Source organism: Macrotis lagotis, chromosome X, assembly GCF_037893015.1.
Source record: "Macrotis lagotis isolate mMagLag1 chromosome X, bilby.v1.9.chrom.fasta, whole genome shotgun sequence".
Taxonomy (NCBI): domain Eukaryota; kingdom Metazoa; phylum Chordata; class Mammalia; order Peramelemorphia; family Peramelidae; genus Macrotis; species Macrotis lagotis.
Genome location: NC_133666.1, coordinates 564,924,156 through 564,938,163, shown reverse-complemented (window position 1 = coordinate 564,938,163; position 14,008 = coordinate 564,924,156).

Genomic DNA, 14,008 nt, shown 5'->3' with positions numbered 1-14,008 from the left:
CTCTCTCTCTCTCTCTCTCTCTCTCTCTCTCTCCCCAACCCCCCCTCCCACCCTCCATATTGAGGAGGTAATTCAGTATAAGTTACACATGTGTGGTCATGTAAAACATTTCCATAATGTTGTGAAAGAAAGTATAGAACAAAAAATTTATGAAAAATAAGAATGTTAAAAAAGTATGTTTCAATCTCTATTCAAAGGGCAGTGGTTCTTTCTCGAGGGATAAATAGTGTATTTCATAATTGTATTGCTGAGAATAGCTAAGTCATCACATCTTATAATATTATTATTATTACTTTGTGCACAATACATTTCACTTTGCAGCAATTAATGTAAGTCTTTCCAGGTTTATTCTGAGAGTATCAGGCTCATCACTTCTTATAGTAGAATATTATTCCATCATAATAACATACCACAATTTGTTCTATCAGTCCCCTTTTGATGGGCATCCCTTAATTTCCAATTCTTCATCATCAGAAAAGAGCTGCCTATAATTTTTAAACATTTAGGTCCTTTTCCATTGTGCTTTTTAGGGAATGCATGATTTTATAGCCCTGTGGTTATAGTTTCAAACTGATTGAATCAGTTCAGAACTCCACCAACAATGAATTAATACTTCACACCCCCCCACATATTCTCCAACATTTGTCAACTTCCCCTTCTGTCCTGTTAGCCAGTCTAGTAGGCATGAGATAATACATCAGATGATTTAATTTGCATTTCTCCAATCTATAGTGATTTAGAGAATGTTTTCATATGGTCATAGATAGCTACAATTACTTCACCTGAAAACACTTCTTAACTTTTAGTAATTTATCAATTATATATGACTTAGTTCCCTATAATTATGAGAAATGAAAACTTTATCAGAAAAAAACTTGCTTTAATTTTTTTTACACTTAGTATTGTTAACTCCATTTCCTTCCATTCTATTTCTCCCCCTGTTTAATCTATTCACTCTCCTTTCACCTTGTCCTTCCTCAAAAGTGATTTGTTCTGACAACCCCCTACTCCAATCTGCCCTCCATCAACCCAGCCTTCTTCCCTTATTGGACATGTTTATACTTCCCTCTATGAACCAATTCACTCATTCCCCCCCCCAACTCCTTTCTCTAACTGACAAAGATTTTACTTGCCTCTTTTATGTGAGATAATTTGCTCCATTCTATGTTTCCCTTTTCCTTATTCCAGTACATTCTTCTCTCCATCCCTTAATTTTAATTCTTTAAGATATCATTCCTTCACATTCAGCTCACTCCTGTGTCCTCTCTCCATATATTCTTCTTTCAACTACATTCAAAAGAAGAAAGTTTTTATGAGTTAATAGTGTCTTCCCATATAAGTATATAAACAGTTTAATCTTATAGAGTTTCTTATGATTTCCCTTTCCTGTTTACCTTTTTATGCTTCTCTTGAGTCATATTTGAAGCCCAAATTTTTTGTACAGCTCTACTCTTTTTATCATAAAGTTTGAAAGTTAACTATTTCATTGAATGTCCAGCTTTTTCTCTGAAAGAATATGCTCAATTTTGCTGGGTTGGTTATAATCTAAGTTGTTTTGCCCTCTATAATATCAAACTCCCTGTCTTCTAATCCTTTAATGTAGAAGCTGCTAAATTTTATATTAGCCTGACTATGACTCCAGAAACTAGTGTCTTTGTATCTGAAAACTTTCTGTCAACTTGAAATATTTTCGCCTTGACCATGAGGTTCTGGAATTTGTCTATAATATTCCCGAGAGTTTTCCTTTAGTGATTTTTTTCAGGAAATGGATTGGTAGATTCTTTTAATTTCTTTTTTACATTCCAGAATATTATTACATTTTCCCTTCATAATTTCTTGAAAGATGATATCTAGGTTTTTTTTTGATCATGGCTTTCAAGTAGTCCAGCAATTTTATTTAGTTATTTTCAGTGACTGAGAATTTTTTCTTCTGTTTTTAAAATTTTGTTATATTTTCCCATATACATGTAAAAGTAGTTTTCAGCATTCAACCATCTGCAAGGTAATGAATTCCACATTTTTCTACCATCCTTCCTTTCCTCCCCCCATCCCATGGAAGTGAACAATCTGGTAAAGTTGCCAAATATATTTAACATGTCTTTATTAGTCCTTTGTGATAGAGGAATTAGAACTAAGGGGGGGAATGAGTAAAAAAATTAAAAAGTTTTAAAAAGTAAGCAAAATATGCTTTGTTCTGCATTCATACTGTATATATTTTTTCCTTTGGAGTAGTATGAATTTCCATAGCAGGACTCTCAGGATGGTCTTTGATCACTGAACTGCTGAGATGAGCTTCATCCATCATAGTAGATCATCTCACAATGTAGTGGTTAGCATGATCAAACTTCCCTTGGTTCTGCTCCCTTCACTCAGCATCAGTTCATGCAAATCTTTTCATGCTTCTCTAAAGTCCAGCTGCTCATGATTTCTTATAGAATACTAGTATATTATAACATTCATATACCATAACTTGATCAGTCATTTTCCCATTGACAGGCATCCCCTCAATTTCCAGTTCTTCGACACTGCAAAAAGAACTGCCTTAAAGATTTTTAATATGTTGGACATTTTTTACTTTTTATGATCTTTTGGGGATATATATACCTAGTATTGGTATTTCTGTTTATGTACAATTTCATTGCCCTCTGGGCAGATTTCCAAATTGTTCCAAATTGCTCTACAAAATGATTGAATCAGTTTACAATTCTGGTGACAGAGTATTAGTATCCTAATTTTCTCATATCCTCTCCAACACTGATCATTTTCAATTTTTTGTCATCTTAGTCAATCTGATAGGTGTGAGGTGTTTTAATTTACAATTTCTCTAATCATTAATAATTTGGAGCATTTTTTTCATTTGATGGTAAATAGCTTTAATTTCATTATTTGAAAACTGCCTGTTCATATTCTTTGTCAATTTATCAATTGAAGAATGATTTATAATCTTATAATTTTGATTCAGTTCTCTATATATTTTAGAAATGAGTCCTTTATCAGATACACTAGCTATGAAAATTGTTTCTAATCTTGAATGCATTGGTATTATTTGTGCAAAACCTTTTTAATTTAATATAGTTTAAATCATCCATTTTGCAATTGATAATATTTCAATCTCTTCTTTGCCCATAAAACTCCCCCCCCCTCCAAAAGACCCAGCAGATAAGGTATTTATTTTTCCCTTATTTGCTCTATGGTACCACCCTTTATGTCTAAATCCTATACACATTTTGATTGTGAGATGTTTGTCTATGTTTAGTTTTTGGCATACTATTTTTCAGTTTCTGTCAATTAGTGCTTATTCTAGAAACTAGTGTCTTTGTTTCTATAAAATAGTAGATTATTATAATCAGCTGTACGTAATATTATAGACTGATCCATTTCTCTATTTTGCTGCCAGTATCAGACAGTTTTGATGACTGTGACATTATAATATAGTTCTAGATTTGATGCAGCTAGGTCACCTTCTTTTGCTTGTTTTTTTCATCAATTTCCTTGATATTTTTGATCATTTGATGCTCCATATGAAATTTTGTTACTATTTTTCCCCTGTTTTGCTAAAGATTTTGGTAGTTTGATTGTTATGATACTGAATAAGTAATTTAATTTGGGTAGAGTTATCATTTTCATTGTATTAACTCAGCCATAACATGGCATTTTCTAATTGTAGGGAATTTTAATTGTGTGAAAAGTATTTTGTAATTTTGTTCATATAGGTTATGGATTTGTCTTAGGAAATAGATTCCTAAGTATTTTGTGTTGTCTCTTTAAATGGAACTTATTTTTCTATCTCTTGCTCTGCGGTTTCATGGATCATATTTAGAAATGTTGATGACATTGGGGGATTTTTATATCTTGCTTTTTTGCTAAAGTTGTTAATTGTTTCAAGTAATTTTTAGTTAAATTTCTCAAATTCTCTAAGTATACCATCATATCGTCTGCAAAAAAAGTGAAAATTTTGTTTCCTCATTGCTTATTCTAATTCTTACAATTTCTTTTTCTTTTCTTATTGCTAAAGTTAACATTTGTAATACAACATTGAACAGCAATAGTGATAATTGGTATTCTTGTTTCACTCCTGAGATTTTTTTGAAATATTGCTATTTTATCCCCATTACACATAATGCTGAATGATGATATATATGTGTCTGTGTGTGTGTGTGTGTGTGTGTGTGTGTGTGTGTGTGTGTGTGTATTACTTATCATTTTAAGGAAAATTTTGCCAAAAGATTTTCAGCATCTATTATCATATAATTTATATTAATTTTATTATTGATATAGTCAATTATGTTCTTTTCTAATATTGAACTATCCCTACCTACTGGCATAAATCCTATCTGGTCAAGGTGTATTATCATATTAATAACTTGTTGAAAATTCTTTGCATCAGTATTTATTAGGGAGATTGACTTACAATTTTTTGTATGTTTTGGCTCTTTCTGGTTTAACTATCATAAAAAGAATTTGGCAGAACTTCTATTTTAAAAAATAATTTATATAGAATTGGCCTTAATTGTTCCTTAAATGTTTGGTAGTATTCTTTTGGAAATTCATCATGGGGATTTTTCTTAGGGAGTTTGTTAATTATTTCTCCTTTTTTTTCTGAAATTGGGTTATTCAAGTATTTTATTTCCTCTTTTATTAATTTAGGTAGCTTACATTTTTGAACATATTCACCTATTTAACTTAGATTGTCAATTTTGGGGGCATAGAATTGTGTGAAATAGCTTTGAATCATTAATTTTCTCCTAATTGGTGGTTAGTTCACCTTTTAAATTTTTGATACTGGTTATTTGGTTATCTTCTTCTTTTTTTTTTTCTTTTTGCAAGGCAAATGGGGTTAAGTGGCGTTCCCAAGGCCACACAGCTAGGTAATTATTGTGTCTGAGATCGGATTTGAACTCAGGTACTCCTGACTCCAGGGCCAATGCTCTATGCACTATGCCACCTAGCTGCCCTGTATCTTCTTTTTTAAAAAATCAGATTAACCAAAGGTTTATCAATTTTATTGTTTTTTTTTCATAAAATCAACTCAGTTTTATTTGTTAGGTCAAAAGTTTTCCTACTCTCAACTGAATTAATTTTTCCTTTGATTTTCAGAATTTCTTATTTGGTATTTAATTGAGGATTTAAAATTTATTCTTCTTTAGCTTTTTTTTTAATTACTCCAATTCACTGGTCTCCTCTTTATTTTATTCATATAAGCATTTAGAAATATAAAATTTCTCTTAAAACTACTTTGGCTGCATCCCACAAGTTTTGGCATGATGTCTCATTGATGTCATTGTCTTGGATGAAATTTTAGTTTATTTCTATGATTTATTGTTTGATTCAGTCATTCTTTAAAATTAGGTTATGTAATTTCCAATTAATTTTTAATTTATCTCTCCATGGTCATTTCTTATATCTAATTTTTATTGCAGCATGATCTGAAGAGGATGCATATAATATTTCTGCCTTTCCACATTTGATGATTAGGTTTTTATGCCATAGTACATGATCAATTTTCGTGTAGGTGCAAAGTGCTACTTAGGAAAAAGTACATTCATTTCTATCCCCATTCAATTTTCTACTATCTAAGTTTTCTAAAGTTATATTCATCTTAACTTCCTTCTTGTTTATCTTATGCTTAAATTTATGTAATTCTGAGAGAGGGAGGATGAGGTTCCCCAATATTATAGCTCTACACTTGATGTAAGTATGTTTAATATTGATATCACTTTATTGTTTCCAGTAGCTTTTAGGAAGATGTAGTTTCCTTCATTATCCCTTTAAATGAAATATATTTTTACTTTTACTTTTGTCTGAGATCAGGATTTCTACTCCTGCTTTCTTTACTTCAGTTAAAACATAATATAATCTGCTCCCCATCTTTTACCTATACCCTATGTATATCTCTCTGTTTCAAATGTGTTTCTTGTAAACAACTTATTGTAAGATTCTTTTTTTAAAACCACTCTACAATGGGCTTCCATTTTATAGGAAAGTTCAAAACATTGACATTTATAGCTATGATTAATAATTCTGCACTTCTCTCCATGCTCTCTTCCCCCCTGCATTTGTTCATTTCTTTTTTCTTTTCCTTTATCCTTTTGCACCAATGTTTTACTTCTGACTGCTGTTTCTTGATCAGCACTTTTGTCCCCCCCTTCTCCTTTCCCCCTTTTACTTTAACTTTTAATTCTATCTGTAATGTTCCTCTTACTTTTGCCCTACCTTTTATCAGTTCCTTCTTCCCCTTTCATTCCCCATCAAGGTCTACTTCTCTGTAGGGTCTGATAAATTTTAAACTAAATTTGGAATGTAGGTTATTCACTCTTTAGGCAACTCTATTGGGAATAAGATTTACTCAATGCTCACACCCTTCCTCCATTCTAGGTACTATAAAGGTCTTTGTGCCTCTTCATGTACTGTTATTTATTCTTTCATGCCTCACCTTCTCCTACATAATCATTCTTTTCATGTCTTAATTTTATGAAATCTGACTTGTACCCAATAACTTCTCTCAAGGTATGTTGCTTTTATCTGTCCTGATAAAAGAACAATTCTTAAGGGATGATTGTTTGATTGATTGAATTATAATCCTCATTACTTCATAGTCACTTCATACTGACAGGTTCTGTCCAAGTATGTTCCCCTCAACTATCCTTTTAGAAATATAATTTGCAAGAGCCATATACAACATCAAATTACAATAATTTATACTCCACTCTCTTTCCAAGGGACCTCTAAAGCTATGCAGTCCTTATTAGTTAAAGTATATAACGTAAAATCACTTTATGATCCATTTATGGATCTCTAAGTACATTCCCTCCAATTGTAACTAAAGTATCCTTAAAGCAAAATTATTTCATGATCCAATTATACCTATACTCTCTAAGTAGCTTCTTCCAATTGTCCTTATACTATCATGTAAAGCAAAATCACTTCATTTTCCATGTATAACTATACTTTCTAAGTATACTCCCTCAAACTGTATTCAATCCTCTTGAGCTAAAGTATCTTCACTTTTATGATCAATCTATGCCCACATCCTCCCTCTAAGTATGCTTCTTTTAACTATCCTAAGAGAAATACAATTCTCAAAATATACAAGTATTGTTTCACTGAGTTGGGATATATCGAATTTAATGTTATTGACTAAGCTTTTTTCTCCTTTCTGTTTATCTTCTCATACATCTCTTGAGTCTTATCTTTGAAGATTAAATATTCTATTAAGTTCTGATATTTTTTCAGATGATTTTGATATTCATCTATTTTACTGAAAATTCATCTTTCCTCCCAAAAAAGAATATGCTGAATTCTGCAGGGTAGCTGATTCTTGGTTGTAATCCAAGGTCTTTTGTTTTCTGGAATATGATATTCCAGGCCTTCTAATCCTTTATTGTTGAAACTGATAAGTCCTGGGGTTCTTTGATATTTAAGTAGCTTCCTTTTTGTCTGCTTGCAGAATTTCCTCCTTTAGCTGAGAATTCTGAAATCTGGCTACAATATTCCATGGAGTTTTTATCTGGGATCTTTTTCTAAACATGATTGGTGGATTCTTTCAAGGAATATTTTCCCTTTTTTGTTCTAGGTAATTATGGTAGTTTTCCATGGTAATTTCTTTTTTTTTTTTTTTTTAGGTTTCTGCAAAACAAATGGGGTTAAGTGGCTTGCTCAAGGCCACACAGCTAGGTAATTATTAAGTGTCTGAGACCAGATTTGAACCCAGGGCTGGTACTTTATTATCCACTGTGCCACCTAGCTGCCCCCCATGATAATTTCTTGAAGGATATTTTTCAGGCTCTTTTTTTTGCTCTTTTTTTGTTTGAGATGGACCAATAATGCCCAAATTATCTCTCCTGGCTTAATGTTTCATATTGGTCATTTTTCCCAAGTAGCACTTTACTCTTTTTTTAAGTAAAGATATTATTTGAGTTTTACAATTTTCCCCCCAATCTTACTTCCCTCCCCACCACAGAAAGCAATCTGTCAAGCTTTACTTTATTTCTATGTTGTACATTGGGTCCTTTACTCTTCTTTTTTTCCAGTCTTTTGGTTTTGTATGATGGAATTTTGGTATCTCATAGAAGCATTAGTTTCCATTAGTCCAATTCTAATTTAAGGTTTTATGTTCTTCAGTTAGCTTTTGTGTTTCCTTTTCTGGCTGGTTAATTTAATTTTTTTTTTCCTTTTGCTTTTTTTTGTTTGTTTTGGCAAAGCTATGGAGTTAAGTGACCCTATGGTCACTTGCCCTAATCACAGAACTAGTAAGTATCAAATATCCAAGATCATATTTGAACTCAGCTTTTCCTGACTCCAGTGCTGGTGCTCTATCCACTGTGCCATTCAGTTGCCCAGTTAATTTTGCTTTTAAATGAGTTGTTTTTCCTTTTCTGGTTGGTTAATTTTACTTTTTTTTTGATGTTATTTTTTCCAGTTGTCCATTTTCCTTTTAAAGGAGTTGGTTTCTTCAGTTTTTCATAATTCTAGTGCATCACTCTCATTTCAATTCTCCATTTTTCTTCTTTTTTTCTCCTTTGGATTTTAAAATCCCTTTTGAGCTCTTCCAAGAGAACTTTTTGGATTTTCAGTCAATACATAAATTCTTTGAGGCTTCACATGTAGGCATTTTCTCACTGCTTTCTTCTTCTGAGATGGCATTTTTATCATAATTATCAGGATTGTCGCTATCTATGTTTAGAACTCTTTTTTTGTTCATTTTAATAGTTGAGCTCTGCTCTTGGGGTACAGGGAGTATATTCCCATGCTTCTTGTGCTGGGCCTAGGATCTGGTTCCTAACTTAGCACTTGCCTATGTGGTGATTTGTTCCCTCCTTTCAGGTAACCCTGACTTTCCTCTTGCAAATGTGTTGCCTATGCAGAGATTTGTTCCTGTCTTTAGGGTAGCTCTGGCTTTCTGTTTGCCTTTGTTGTGGCTTATATAGAGGTTGTTTTTCTCTCCTTTAGAGTAGTCCTTATTTTCCACTTGCCAAGTCATTGCCTTTGCAGTTTGTTCCTTGCTTTAGAGTAGCCCAACCCAGTCCCTTCAGTTGCATCAGTGTTCCCAGGGCTCAAACCTTGTCTTCCAGAACCCCAGTTAGGACCCTCACTGCTATCTTATGGCAATGCTGGCTTTCTGAGCCAAGACCCGAGTGACTAACTCCTGTCTTTTTCCAGCTCTGCCTCCTTGGCTGGGCTATCTTCTTTTTTTAACTCAGAAGAGACATAACTTTGCTGATATCTTGAGTTGAGAACTTGGTTCTCTTTTTTTGTGAGATCTGTTGCTGTATGATCTGTTTAGAGGCTTCATTTAAAATTGTTTCAGGAAGAGTTTCAGGAGCTTCATAGCTTCGTGCTGCCATCTTGGCTCCCTAGTCTAATAATTTTTAAAGTGATCTGTTTTGGATTTATTTTCATGGATTTTTGCAATAAGACATTCTACATTATCTTCTTTTTTAATTCTCTTGGTTTTATTGTTTCTTGATTTAACACAAAGTCATTAGCTTCAGTTTGCTCAAATAAAATTTTTCAAGAATTGTTTTATTTCATGAGTTTTTTGTTCTCCTTTTCCATTTGTGCAATTCTACTTTTTTAAGGAGATTTTCCTTCAGTACATTTTTGTGCCTCTTTTCCACCTGCCAACTCCATTTTTAAAGACATTCTTCTCCTCATAGATTTTTTATGTCTTCTTTATGATTTGATTTGCTCTGTTTTTTTTTAAGTTGTTATTTTCTTTGGTGTTTTGTTTTTGGTGTTTCCTTTTTTCATGATTTTCATGCATCACTCTCATGGATCTTCTCAATTTTTCCTCTACCTCATTTATTTGATTTAAAAAAAATACCTTTTTCAGCTCTTCCATGGCCTAAGATCAATTCATATTTTTCTTGAAGGATTTGGATATAGGAGATGACTTTTCTGATGGTGAGTTTTTATCTTCCTTATCACTTTATTTGATCAGATTTTTTTTTCTGTTCTTTGCTCATTTTACAAGGCTATTACTTGATTTTTGTTTTAACTCTGACAAAGTAATGCTCTGCTTCCCAGGTGGAAGGTTCACTGCCCCAAATTTTAGGAGCTTTGTGCAGCTGTTTCCAGATTCTTCTAAGGATCTGGAAGTTTTCAGTGTAAGATCTAAGGGGAGGTGTTTACTACTCTCCTGGTCTGTGTTCTGATCTGTGATCGCAAGCACTCTTTTCTGCCTATAATTGTGAAGAGGGCCCCAGATCCACTGTGGTCACACACTCTGGGGCCCTAGTATTCCTTCTTGTCCTGGAACTGCCACCTGGGCCTGCTTCAGTGAGACCCTGTAATCTTCTTCTGACCAGTTTTTTGACCTCCTTCCCCTCTGTTGGACTGAGAATTGGAAGCAGCCACTGTAGTTGCTTATTCTTTCACTGCTAAAGCCTGATCCTGCTTTTCTGGGTCTGGCTGTGTTGACATGAGTTGCTCTCTTGCCCTCGTGCAACAGATCTTTCCTGGTTATCTTTTAAGTTGACTTTGGAGTCTGGGCTGAGAGGTACGGAAACTACCCCTTTGACGCTGATTCAGTACCCCATAGACCTGTCTGCTCCTGGGGTTGCTGGGTCTGAGCTGGCAGGGACCATCCTGGACTGTGTTCCCTTCTTACCCTGGTAAAATAGACTTTCCTACTGATCTTCTAAGTTGTCTTAGCCTGGAAAATTGTTTTATTCCATTCTTTTGTGGATTCTGCTGCTCTATAATTTATTTAGTCACAATTTAAAAATATTTGGCTTATGGGGAGAGCTCAGGAGAGTCCCTGCTTTTACTCTACCAACTTGTCACTCTGCAGGATTAGGTTTTTGCAAGGCAATGGGGTTAAGTAACTTGCCCAAGGCCACACAGCTAGTTAATTATTAAGTGTCTGAGGCTGGATTTGAATTCAGGTACTCCTGACTCCAGGGCCAGTCCTCTATCCACTGTGCCACCTAGCCACCCCTGCAGGATTATATTCTTAACAAAGGAATATCTGGAGAATTTGACCATTGATAGGGAATCAGAATACATACACATAGACATATAAACACCAAAATATAATCAGGTCTTCAATGCTTCTACATTCAGAGCTTCTTTTTCTATTCCCACACATGTTCTTAATAATACAATATACATCTTAATACAAAATCAAACTTCATTATCAAGCCTTTCAACACTATACATATTCAGCATATTCCTGCTGGTCACCAACCCTTCTAATTTTCTAAGAGCTGCATGCTTTTAATCATACCATTATAGACTCAGCCAACATGTGTTGTCATTAAATTTATTTTCTTTTTAAAGTCATGGAGAAAAAACACATTCCTATAGTTATAACTCCTTCTAGTTCCCTCCCACTCCCCAAATCAGAAAACAGCAGGCTTCTGCCAAAGACTTTCTGAAACATATTCTGCTTAGAACCATAGAATTCTTAAGTATGAGCTCAAAACTAAAACACCATTCAAGATTCTCCATTCTGATATTCTCTGACATTTGCAATAGCTGAAAATCCAGGATAATGATAAAATAGTGGTTATTTTTTTTTTGCTTTATTTTGCAGCCTCAATTTACTTTTTTCAGACCAGTCTGCTTGCCTCAGTGAGAGGGACAGCTGAGATTTGCATTACACTAAATTGAACCCCAGGGATAACTAGCTTTACTTGCCACTCTCCTTCTTTCCCCCCACCAAAGTCTGCCCAGTTCACAAAATAGCTTGGTTATACATGCATCTTGAAACTAGGAATGAATGATTGAATGGACGCAGAACAAACTTAGGATACAAGTAGAAAAAAAGGAGTAATAAAATCTCTATATACAAACTCAAACTTGTGATAATGTGTAGCTGTGTACCTACTAAAAGCATATCCCCTTTAATTAAAATAAAGTTGTAAGTGCTGTGCTGGCACTGGAGTCTAAGAATAACTGTTTCAAGTGCTGAATGGAGAAAATTGGTATAATATAGGATAGATGGTTGTGTGTGTTTTTACTTAATTCATCTGTATCTAATAAAATTCAGAAATTGGGACAAAAACGTGAGGTAGAATACGACTCTACATAAGATTTGAACTATTCCCTCGCCCTTTCCCTTTCCTTTGCATGATACCAAAGGAAAACTAAGGATCATGGTAGGGTGATTGTAGGTTGATGAGGGAGAAGACTTTAGACTCATATAACATTTATGTTATTTCTTTGGTAAAGCCCTACCCTATTATGGGTTTTCAGGTAATACAATTTTCATAAAGGGTTAATCATATATTATAAGGAAATTCCAATTCCAACTGTTACTTGTCTGGGACAATAGGCTCAAATTCTGCCTTAGATAGTCAATTCAAAGTAAGATTAAATGTCTGAGGTGTCTACTTAGCAAAACAGCTTTTTTATGTTCTCAGAACTTGTCCCCCTTCAGACAGTGACTTTCTTTTGGGAAGAAATATGGCTAAAACTCTAGGGAACTACTGGTAAATTTTTAACAACTGGTTCTCAAAAAGTATGAAATTTTAAAAAGGTTAATTTACTTCAATAAAATTTGATTTGTGGCATTTGCCAATTTCCAAAGTGGAAATGTTAAAAATTTATCAATCAGTTCTCACTAGTTGATTTGAGTTGGCTCCAGCTAAGCCTTGGAATAGACACATCTACCTTGTTTTACACACGGAGAGAGAACCAGAGTATCCTTAGTCTGATATTGGGTATGTGAATTTTCTGCCTCACTAAGCCTCTGTATTCTAAGCCAAAAGGGATAGTTGGTAGAACCTGTTCTTCCTCTTATGAAGAAGAGGTAGCACCTTAGCTGAGGACTTCAACTGAAGCTACATCTAAAAAAACAGATGGTCCAAGATTAATGGAACACTACCTCTTATACAATATATACCTCATGAGTATATGAGATCAGTAGGCTGCAAGCCTAACTGAAGCAGGAAAACTTTATGACCAGAATACATTCATGGCAATGCAATAACAGAGGTATATTTACTTCTATGTAGGTTTACCTAGGTCATATGATTCACTTTTTGTATACCTTTCTCTTTATACATCCTAGTCACTCAAATTCCCTCTGTGTGACTCTTTTATTTGTATAACCTAACCATACTACGTGGCTCTTCATGAGTTTCTCTGACACGTCCATTCATTGTATTAAAGGTATATGTATTTGTGAGAGAGGGTACCCCAGTTTTATGGGGAAAATATTCAATTATCATTATTTCTTGCTATTTTATTTCAATTAAATGTCTTTTCATTTAGCTAGTTATGTATGCTGACAAGAAACATATAAAGATCTTGTACTAAAAATTAAGATATCTCTGGGGGCTAATGAACTTTAGTTTTTTATAATGGATATGGATCAATACAATAGTTTGAAAATGGAATAGCTTTTGGGGAGACTTATGGAAAGAAGAGTTTTCCCTAGTTGCTACAGTAATAACTTGGATTACTTGGTGATTGTTAGAGAAAAAATTATTTTCTGTTTCCCCTCTATAATAAACTAATTTTCATTAATACTATTTCCTTCCCTAGCAAACTAGAATATTATATGTAATTTAGTGGCTATTGCTAATAGGTCTTGGGATGCTCTGTTAGAAATTAGATCTCCAGATAATCCAGCAGGGTTCCTGGGATGACAGTTGTGCCTACAGAATGGCAAACAAGTGAAGAATGTGGGTAAAAATCACACAATGGTATTCACTCCTGACTGCTTAGGATATAACAAGTCAAGCCAGAAATATTGGAGGAAAAAATTCCCACTAAAACTAATCATGTATACTGTCAGTCAATTAACTGACAGAGGTTCACAGCTGCTAAGACTGACTCTCAAGATATTGTTGGTTCCTGTTTTAAAAATACATCTAGAGATCCAGCACCAATGATTATCTTTCTGTTTTATAAAAGGAGCAGCTATCTGCTTGTTAACACCTTCCAGGAGTTACTTGGGCCACCCAGAAGAAAGACTGCAAATCACCCTGGAACTCCAAATCACTTTTGGCTTCCCGACACTCTATGGAGATAAGGCAGACAGACTTGTTACATCAATTAT